The 10,358-nt window shown below is 51.6% G+C and overlaps 1 protein-coding gene across 1 annotated transcript in view; it reads left to right on the forward strand.

The window, feature by feature from the left end:
* Positions 1–10,358, forward strand: part of Gata4 (GATA binding protein 4) — a 17,953-nt gene that overhangs the window by 1,344 nt on the left and 6,251 nt on the right. The window lies entirely within an intron of this gene.

Genomic DNA, 10,358 nt, shown 5'->3' on the forward strand with positions numbered 1-10,358 from the left:
TATATATATATATGGTACCTCCTCAAGGTTGCTTTACACTCCTCCTTCTGCTCCCGGGAGAGACCATATCCCTGCCCTGAGGACATAGGACACTTCTTTGTTCAATGACTTGACTTGAAGTCACCCTGCAGCCTCCAGGCAGAGGCCTGAGTAGCTACTACACGGTTCCACCATGACTTTGACTTTGTCTCCTGCCAAGATGTTCACATACAACCCAAATCCCAGAATGAAACACACACATATATCAGAATTGCAGTAACTGCTGCGGAAATCAGATAAAGAAATCCTTATTGTTGTAATTCACTAAGATATAGGGGATGTGTTACAACATAAATCAGCAACAGAGTGTGCTGTGTATGTGCTTTTGACAAGGCTGTACCAAATCTAGGACATCCTTGGGGAACTTTTCTCCAGCATAAACAGATAATTACAAAAACTGAACGCAACTGGAGTACGCACAGTGAGCATCTTAGTTTAATTGCTATAAAAGAATATTATACTGTAGCTGGATGTCTTAACAACACAGCCTTATTCCTCACAGTTACTGAATCTAGGAAGTCCAAGATCAAGGCCTGGCATGTCCAGAGTCTGGTGAAGGCCTCATTCTAGTTTACCCTTGGTGATGTTCCAGCCCCAGTGCCACCATGCTGGGGGTTAGGATGTAAACGGCAGGGCAGGCGTGGATGGGACACAGAGATATTCAGTCTCTCGCAATCAGGAAACACGTGTGTAAAAGTGATGGAAAACTAAATCTTTACAGGTAAAGTAGGTCCACATGTGTCCACAAGATTAGAACTCAGAAATAATCACAGACAATAGAAGGTTGGCATGGTGGGTAGCCTAGGAAGAATGGACTGTAGTAGGAAGCTAGACATTAACTTTTCCAAAGGCTTCATTGCTGAGGCCTGGTACTTGTGAAGCAGGACCACCTCTAGTGTTTGAGCCACACCCCCAGTCCTCTTTTGCCTTATTTTTTCGGATAGGGTCTTGTGCTTTTGCCTGAGACCCACCTTGGAATGTGATCCTCCTATGTATTCCTTCCACATAGCTGGGACAGCAGGCGTGACTGCCATGCTCTGCTTGTTAGTTGTGATTGTATCTTGGTAATTTTTTGTTGAGTTGAGCCTTGGATCTTTATCCTCCTGATTTCTGCCCCCCAAAGCTGGGATTATAGGCTTAAGTACTTCATGTTCAAGTTGTGGAGAACAGACCAAGAGAGGTAAAATAGCAGGGAACATTTTCATCTCTGTTTACTTCTGGACTTGATTCCTATAGTCCTTGCCTTGAGGTCTGAGACGTGTACTTTCTGATATTGACACAATGGGTGAGCCATTCCTCAATGGTAGAGAAAGCTGAATGACACTTGGTTGCTTATGGCGTCCTCTAGGGACTGGAGGACCATCTTCAAGGCTGTGTGCGTGTGGATACGGGTAGACTGGGTATCTTTTTACCAATTAGCTGCAAGCCTGTCTTTTAGGGTAGACTTGTCAGATAAAACTAGCTTTTAAGAAAGCTCCTGGGGCTGGGAAGATAGCTCAGTGGTAGAGTGCATGCCTTGCAAGCATGAGGCCCTGGGTTCGATTCCTTAGCACCACATAAACAGAAAAAGCCGGAAGTGGCGCTGTGGCTCCAGTAGTAGAGAGCGCTAGCCTTGAGCTGAAGAGCTGAGGGACAGCGCCCAGACCAGAGTTCAGGCCCCATGACCAGCAAAAAAAAAGAAAAAAGAAAAGCTCCTTACAACTTAAAAAAATTAAACTGAGTGATGTTGAAGATGACTGGTGCAAGAGCTGTGGGTCGATTTAACTTTGCTCTGATAATAATGCAGATAATTTTCAAACCAGGGAGAACCACAGTCATCTAGTGCGGCACTGTCTTTCACAAAGAAGTTTCCAGGCAGAGACAGGTGAGCTGTGAACAGCACAGTCTGCTGCCAGGAGGGCCGCCTCCCGAGCCTGAGCGCGCCTTAAACCCTGTCCTTCGTGCAGAAAGCTTGTGAGGCTGCAGAGTTAGGGGGTGGATTAGCAGAAGAGGAGAAAAGCTGGCGATGGGAGCTTAACCCTGATTGATTAAGTAATCGGAGGGAAAGCCCTAGAGGGGAACCCTCCCTGTGGATCAATTTCTACACCCCTGCTACCCTCCCCGGCTTGAAAGGCGTAAATCTCCCTTGAACCACTTCCCTAGCTCAGGGTAATAAAGAGGTCACATTATATCTCCATAAATCTCCCTGCTGGCTGTGCTGGCTGGCTGGTTGCTGCCTTTCCCTTCGAGAAGGGGAAATTGCTTCCTTGTGACCCTGGCCATGGGCCCATGAGGAAAAGCCTTTCCCCAGACCCATTGTCTCGGCCCCAAGGGAGCTGCCCTGGCAATTTGTTCCATGTTTCCGTCCACCCTGCCAGCCTGCAGCTTGCCGGATAGGCTTTCAGGGAAGCACATGGGTCTGGCCAGAACCTCCCCTGGCAAATTCCCTTTTGGGGGCCAACTAAAGCAAAGGAGCTAGGTGTGCTGCAGGTGTGCGGCTGGGTATGAGAGGCCAAGCAGGGCTGGTGCAGGGTGGCTGGGGTGCAGCCAGGGTCCAGGGAAGGGTGGCAGGTGCCGGCTGCACAGTGGGACAAACGGGGTGCATTTCCTCACTTGGGAGCCAGGTTGCTTCTGTGAGTGAGGTGAGGCTCTTCCGGAAAGCGCTATAGATGGAAGCTGCCCAGCACGTCTATTCGTCTGCTCGTTCCCACACGGGCCGTGAAACTGCCACTTTTGCTAGGAGCCACTCTGCCGCTTGAGCTGTCTTTTAGCCCTTGTGTTTTGTTTCAGACATAGAATCTTGCAAACTATCGGGGTCAGCCCTGAACTCAAGATCCTCACGTAGCTGAGATTACAGGCAGGTGCTACCACATTCAACTAAAACCTGCCTGGCTTTAGGTTAAGGATTTTACTACAGGAAACAGTTGACAGTGGTCCACAGGAAATAATCACATAGTACTACAAGGGTTACATCAAGGCAGGTAGTGAAAAAAAATTCCCCAGCTCTGATCTCCAGAATGCCTCTCAGGAAGCAGCTAGCAGTATCAGCAGTCTGTCTTCATAGAGATACTTTATACACAAAGGATCCCACAAGCCTACCCTTCCTCCCTTCTTTTTGTAAGAGGTATCGTCTGTATCGGTCCTTACTTTGCTCCAGGTGTTACATCGTGTCTGTTGGAAAGGCTTTCCTATCAGTAATAGAGACCACCTCTGTTCTTGGCTGTGTAGTACACCCTCACTGACCCTGCCAGTTCACACTGGAGAACATTTCAGTTGCTTGCCACAACTGTCCCAGTAGGTCTCCTGCTGCCCAGGCCCTCTGTACACGCGCCAACACCTCTGTGGGCTAGATTCCTGGCGTGGAATTTGTGGATCCACTACACAGGCTTTTGACGAGCTATGGCCAGGTGCCTTTCCTGCGAGCTGCGCTGTGTCACATCCCTCACGCCCAGGACGCTCGGCCCCCACCCCCACCCTGGGCATCGTGAGATGGGGCAGGCTGGGAGGAGGGCTGGCAAGGATGCCAGCACAGCCTGGTGACAGGAGGCGCAAGCACCGTGCTGGACTTCGCCCACGGGGTGGTTGGCAGGAGCGTTTGATCTCTTCCCACGTGTGCTGGGATTGCACCCAGGGGAGAGACTTCCCTCTTCCTTCCGATGTCACCCTGCCAGATGGGGTGGCACCTGGGCCCAGGGTGCAAAAGGTGTTGTGTGGAGTCTTTGGGACTATTTTGAAATGAAATGCTGTCAGGAAACTGAAGGTGGGGGTGAAGGAAGAAACATCTCTAATGCTCCAAGTCCTAGGCCAAGATTCTTGTTTTATTAACTATTTATTTAATTTAAAAATGCTTTAGAAAAAATGTTAACATTTAGTCCAATTTGAGTTTAAAAACTCAAATTTCTAGCTAGACGCCAATGGCTCATACCTGTAAGCCCAGCTACTCAGGGGGCTGAGGATTGCTGTTTGAAGCCAGTCTAGGAGGGAAAGTCAGAGAGACTCTCATCTCCAGTTAACCACCAAACATCCTGAAGTGGAGCTCCAGCCTTGAGGGAAAAGGCTGAGGAAGAGCTCCCTGGTCCTGAGTTCAAACCTGGGCACCGGCACCAAAAACCAAACCAAACCAACAGACACAAATTCTCAATGACAAAAGCAAACTAGGAAAGAATGTATTCTATTGGATTCTTAGAGTGACTTGACTTTGGCGGGGTGTGCTGGTGATTAGTGCTACCCTCTGTACACACACGTGTGCCACTGGCAAACCTTGGCCCGGCAAACATAGCTACGAGGTGTGTGCATCACGAATCCATCTCTGCATTGGCCGGGAGCAGAGCTCTCAGATGCATCCTGTCTTGCCTGCGATTCTGCTGCTCACCAGACACTGTGGGGTGCAGAGCAGTGTACACTGAGTTCGCATGACCCAGCAGGGAGCTGTGTGCTGGGGGGGGGGGGAGAGGGTGGAGATCAGGGCACTGACCTTTGGGAGTGTCACTCTGGACTTGTTTTCCGCCTCCAAGTAGTCCCAGGTTGGACCCAGGACCGCTGGTCTTCAGGACCCTCAGGGCCTTAACTGGAAGGAGCTATACTCACGGAGCAAGGCCGGCTTCAGAGAAGGGTGGTCACGAGCCCAGGGAGTCCGTGAGCAGCCAGAGATTCACTCCTGAGCCCAGCAAGGCTCTGGTGCTTGTCACTCAGCCTGTGGCCGTGAGCCTGTGAACCAGGGAGTGGGCACTGCCAGGGACACAGGACACAGGTGTGTGGTGCAGTGGTGCATTTGTGGGTGTTATAGGACGTTCATGGCGGGCCACAGCCCACAGCCTGCATCGAGCGAGCTCCGCATGTCCACCACAGACCCACCGCCAGGTTCAAATGCCAGTACTCCCTTCCCACCCTCCTTCATACGGAGGGTTTGTCCTATAATCGTACCCCACGGGAGGGGCTTCTTAGCAATCCCAGAGTCTAATCCTGACTGGGATGAAGGAGGCAGATCTGTCTCTGTCTGAGATTGGAAGAGCAGAGCGTGGAAGAGCAGACAGTGTGGACCTGGGCTTCCTGTGACCCTCGCTGGCCCGGCCAGTGAGCCCTATTGCCACACTTGCTACTGACCCCAGAAAAGGCTGAGTCTAAGGGGACAGTTAAGGCCTCTGCGAGAGGCTGCCAACCGGGGTTCAGTCCCAGCTCTGCCATGTGGCTCCAGCCTAGGTAAGACCTATTAGGCCGCACTAACATTTCTTTATGGTTACCCTCTCCTGCGCACCAGCCACCCCCTCTGCCCGCCCTCCTGTGCATGGACCAGGTGCAGCAGAAGTAGGAATCTGATCTGGGACACTGCACTGTGAGCACTTCCCTCCTCTTCTGTCTGTCTCTCTCTCCCTCCTCCTTCCTTTCTTCTTTCCTGCCTTCTTGTTCCTGGTGTTTTTCTTCCTTCCAGAACGCTGGGGGTTTGTTTGCAACTTGGCTGATGACCCGAGTCCTGTCCTCTCTGCTTGGGAGGCAGTCGTGGGTGGGCACGGCGGGCAGGAGCTGAGGCTGCAGCGGTGCCGGGCAAGTCCACAAGGCCCAGGTGCCATCGCCACTTCTCTCCCCAGCCCAGGAAGCTTCCAAAATAGGTGCTTTAATCCTGACCCCTGGAGGCCCAGCCCCAAGCCTCCCCGCCAGCCTGCTGTCACAGGCCCTGCCCAGAGCCTGACGAAGCCCAGAAGCCAAGGCTCAAGGGCTGCCAGGAAAATCAGGGCTGGTTTGTACCTCGTGCCCTGCACCCAGGCGCCAGCCACGGGGGCAGATCTGGGCTAGTCAGGAAATCCAGGCCCAATCTCTGATGAACTTTGGATGCAACGTGGGGCTGGGGCTCAACAAGAGACATTTGGGTGGGGCTTGAGACTTTGTTCCTGAAGCCCCTCAGTTGGGGGAGGGGGAGATCTGGGCAGGTGACCTCCCCTCTCCTTAACCAGCCTAGGTAAAGGCTGGCTTTTCAAGGACGAGTTCTCCACCTTCCAACTGCTGGAAATAGATAGATGACTGTCCTCCAAGCTTCCCTCCCCCAACAGGTCCCGGAGTGATCTGGGATGGAGGGGGAAGCCCCAGGAGGAGACTATAAGGCTCAGGCCTGCGGCAGGGGGTCACATCTCATAAAATCATTTGTTTTGAGCCTCTGGGCCACAGCTAGACCAGGGCACCTCTTACCGGAGACTCTGCTACCTTTCTAATGTGCCTGTGTGCCCAGGGCTGGCACGGGAAGCAAGGGGCAGATTCCCTTCTGTGGATATTGGCGCTGTGGTGCATCCGGCAGAAGCAGCCGCACAGCCGTGTGAGGTCCCTCCAGTGTGGGCCGACTCAAGGCCTGGCTCTCCTTTAGCAAGCACAAGGCCCTCGGGGCAAGTCCCCAGCTGGTCAGGGCGTGGCCCTGCAGGGCCAGCTGGCATGTGGGCCCTGCTGGGTTCTCCAGCCGTGCCCTGCTGGGGCCAGTGCTCTCAGGGTGCTGCACCAGGACTCTGATCTCTTCTCCCTCGCTCCCTCCTGCTTCTTTCCTTCTCTCAACCTGGAGTCCCAGAGCAGAGCCACGGTGGGCAAGCTTCTGGGAGCGAAGGAGGATTGAGCTAGAGCCTCTGAGGACACCAGCTCCTGCAGAAATCACTTGGGCGGGACCAGTTTGCCATGATAGCTAGGAAGAGCCATCCTGATGGCAGGCAGTGTGGCCTGGGACGTCGAGGATTGAGAGCTCCAGTTTGGGGTCTAGGACACGGTTTGTCATCAGTCATAGTTCCCATGATCAGGAACTCTGAGATCTCTGGGCCCAGCTTTTGCAAGGCCTCAAACTTGAGCCAAGCCTGTGATCCTGATTCCCAAACCATGATCCTCCAACCGCGTGCCTGCCCCCGCTTGAGAAGAGGTCAGATTCCCCAGTCTCCTGGCTCTTTTATCTGTCCTCTCCCCTCCCCCAGACCCGCACCAAGCTTTGCCCCTCCCCCCCATCCCAGCCCCTAACCATCATCCATCATGGCTATCTCATTTGGTGTTTGCAAAGCACTCCTTGGCCATTGTGCTCAAGTTTTTCTTCTTGTTTGCAAAGTACTTTACAACTAGTATCACAACCCTGCCCTGTCCAAGTGGGGAGGGGCTGACCCACTTCCAAGGGTGAGGTTCCCACTGGTCCCAGGTGGGTGGTGAGTGGGCCAGAGCCCCCAGGCCCCCGCAGGCACTGCTGGTGGAGCTGCCTCCGGAGGTCCTGCCCAGTGGCCTTCCTATGAAGAAATGTATATGGTGGTTACTAAGTCTCATGTCCAGTTTCAGAGTTTCTTTGGGGCTCAGTTACCCTCTCTTCCCCTAGAGGTAGTGCTAAACGGCAGACCTTCATTCTTTTCATTCTTCAGCCCAAGGGAGGTGGGAGAATAGATACTCTGTCAGATACAACAGGGTAAAATAGCTACTCCCTCAGTGAAGACTGGGAGCAGCGTGGAATGGTGAGATGTGTGTGTGTGTGTGTGTGTGTGTGTGTGTGTGTGTGTGTGTGTGGTACACTGTTACTGGGGCTTTAATTCTGGGTTTTACATTCAGCTTTTTCACTCAGAGTGCCACTCTACCACTTGAGCCAAGTTCAACTTTTTGCTGGTCAGTTGGAGTAAGAGTCTTGAGGATTTGTCTTCTCAGACTGGCTTTGAACTGTGGTGCTCACATCTCAGTCTTTTGAGTATCAACCATTGGCACCCAGCTAGATTTCTTAATTTTTTTAGCTCATTTCTTTTTAAAGTGGGTAATACAATCTCTGACATTTTTTCAGTCATCAACCCCTCCGATGGTCTTTGCTGCCACCACTGTCTACAGAATTTATTTTTTAATTTTACTGTCAAGGTGATGTGCAGAGGTTACTGTTATGTATGTAATCATCTATGGAATTCGTGTGCTCTACTTTCCTCAACGATGACCTTGTCTTTGTGATAACCAGTTAAAGTTTTGATATGTAACATTACTGAACAGTCTGGATGGCAAATTTGAAGTAGAAAATATGGGAACTTCGATAGCTTTGGAGTTATGGGGTTATTGTGGGGAGACCTAGCCCTGTCCGATGGAGAGCTTTGAAGCAGCATGGCTTTCATTTCCTGTCCAGCTCTTCCTTTTGGCTGTGGTGTAAGCGCTGACCCTTCCGTCTGGAATGGACTCCATACTTCCTGTCCTAGACTAGCAGCGTCTGCCTCTAGTCCTACACTAGGTGGAGGATGTTTGTTCTGAGCACAGATTGCCTGATCCTGCAACTTCTGATTGATACCTTGGGCCCCATTGACCAGCTACATCATTAGGCACTCTATTGGCTCCTGATGATGCATCAATAGCAGGTGTTCAATATGTATTTCTCACAGACGAAACCTATTTGCAGCCAGGAAAATAATTGAACTCTTTCTTTGAGGCAGGCAGGCCGGCCGGCCTGTGGGAGTTGCAGGTGAAACTTCTGTGTGTTTCTCAAGGCGAGAGAAGCTGAGCAGAGAACACGGCCAAAATCGGCTGGGGCCCTTGACAAGATTCCATCCTCGGAAACCATCAGTATGGAGAGAAGGGGCCCTTCCTTCCCCAGAGAGGAACAGAGGGAAGCAGCTGGTCTGCTTCTCTGTCATGGCAGAAGAGTACAAATCTTACCTGTTGGAGAACCACACTGAGACCCATGAGAAAAACGACAGACTATCTCAGATTTTCTTTGATAGTGAAAGATGGGGGGAAAGTGGGTAGAAGTACAGATGAGAAAAGATTAGCTTTGGTTACAAATTGTTGAAAGCTGGGTGATGGTGATTTTATATTTTGCCCTCATCTGAATATAGTGGGTTTTTTGTTTGTTTTAGTGGAACATCTCATACCAATTGGAGATGATCCAGAAAGTCCTCCACCCCCAAGCCTGGCATAAGCGACACTTCAGGCATGGTTCAATGTTGAGGATGTAGTGCCATCTAGTGTTTATTTATTGCAAATAAGACTCCGACATCACTAGTCCGCCCTCTGGGCGGTGGTCTCTCCGTGGTTTCCCTCCTGGGAGGACATGGGTGGAAGGCACAGGGCTGGCCGGCTGCAGATGTGCTGACCGTGCTGTTGATGCTGGAGGTGCAGGCTCTGGAGATCGGTGACCTTGGTGAAGGGGCCTCAGTGTGGCCTGAGAATAAAAATAGCCTCTGTGCCTGCTGCGCTCAGCTCCGGGCCTGAGCAAACAGCCCTGCGCACCTGCAGACTGTTTGCCCGGCACCCACACGGCTACCTGTCTGCAGGTGCGGATGACTGTTGCGTACCCAGAGTTGGGGGAGGGCCCCTCATCCTCCAGCCCACATTCCCTTAGAGCGGGCCCCGAGGAGAGAAAGTGCTGGAACCCCCTCCCCCAGCGCACACCCCACTCACAGGGATGGCGAAGGGGAGAGGATCTACCTCACTGGCGGACCGCAGGACAAAAATGAGGGGCAGGAAATTTGGATCACACGGAGTCAGAGACTTCTGGAAGTTCTGAGCCGGGCTTGACACTGTCCTCACGTCTCTCACCAGGGCAAAGAGGCACAGTGCAAGGAATTTGTCAGTAGTGAAATTGTACAGCCAGGAGAAAGGTGTGGTGAGTGAGTGACAGGCTGATGCTGGAGGTCAGCAGCCATCTGGAGCGCCCATCCCGGGTCCGCTCTGAGATGCTGTCGCTTATTACATAGAGGTGTTTATGCGCCTGTGAGCCAGGGAGCTGTCCAGCCACTGCTGGACAAGCAGGCCAGGAGGACGCATTAAAGTGGGAAAAAGGAGGCAATGAAGCCTTTCGCAGGGCAATCTGGAGATTTCAAGAATGTAAGTAGAAATCTGGACATTCTATTTCCAGGAGAGTGCCCGAAAGAATAGCCGGAAGTTCTCAGATTTACATGCAGAAGGGTCAGTATTTATGAAAGAAAGACCAGATATTAGATAAAGATTACCTGATTATTGAATGAAGAGTAAGAAGATGGCATGTATTTTCGATGATGGAATATTACACTGTGCTAAAGTGAGCATTAGAAAATGCTTTGATAGTCTGTAAACAAGACAAGGCCTGACCTTATATAGCTTGATCCCAGCCAGGTAGAAAGTCTTGCAAAGGCTTCAATAGAACAAAATGTACGCTGGACACTGGTGGCTTGTACCTGCAATCCTGGCTGAGATCGCAGTTCAAAGCCAGCCTGGGCAGGAAAGTCTGTGAAACTCTTATCTCCAATCAACCCGCCAGAAAACCGGAAGTGGAGCTGTGGTTCCAAGTGGTATATTGCTAGCCTTGAGCAGAAAAAGCTCAAGGTTAGTGCTCAGGCCCTGAGTTCAGGCCCCATGACTGAGCACACACACACACACACACACACACACAC

Source organism: Dipodomys ordii, unplaced genomic scaffold (assembly GCF_000151885.1).
Source record: "Dipodomys ordii isolate 6190 unplaced genomic scaffold, Dord_2.0 Scaffold74, whole genome shotgun sequence".
NCBI lineage: Eukaryota > Metazoa > Chordata > Mammalia > Rodentia > Heteromyidae > Dipodomys > Dipodomys ordii.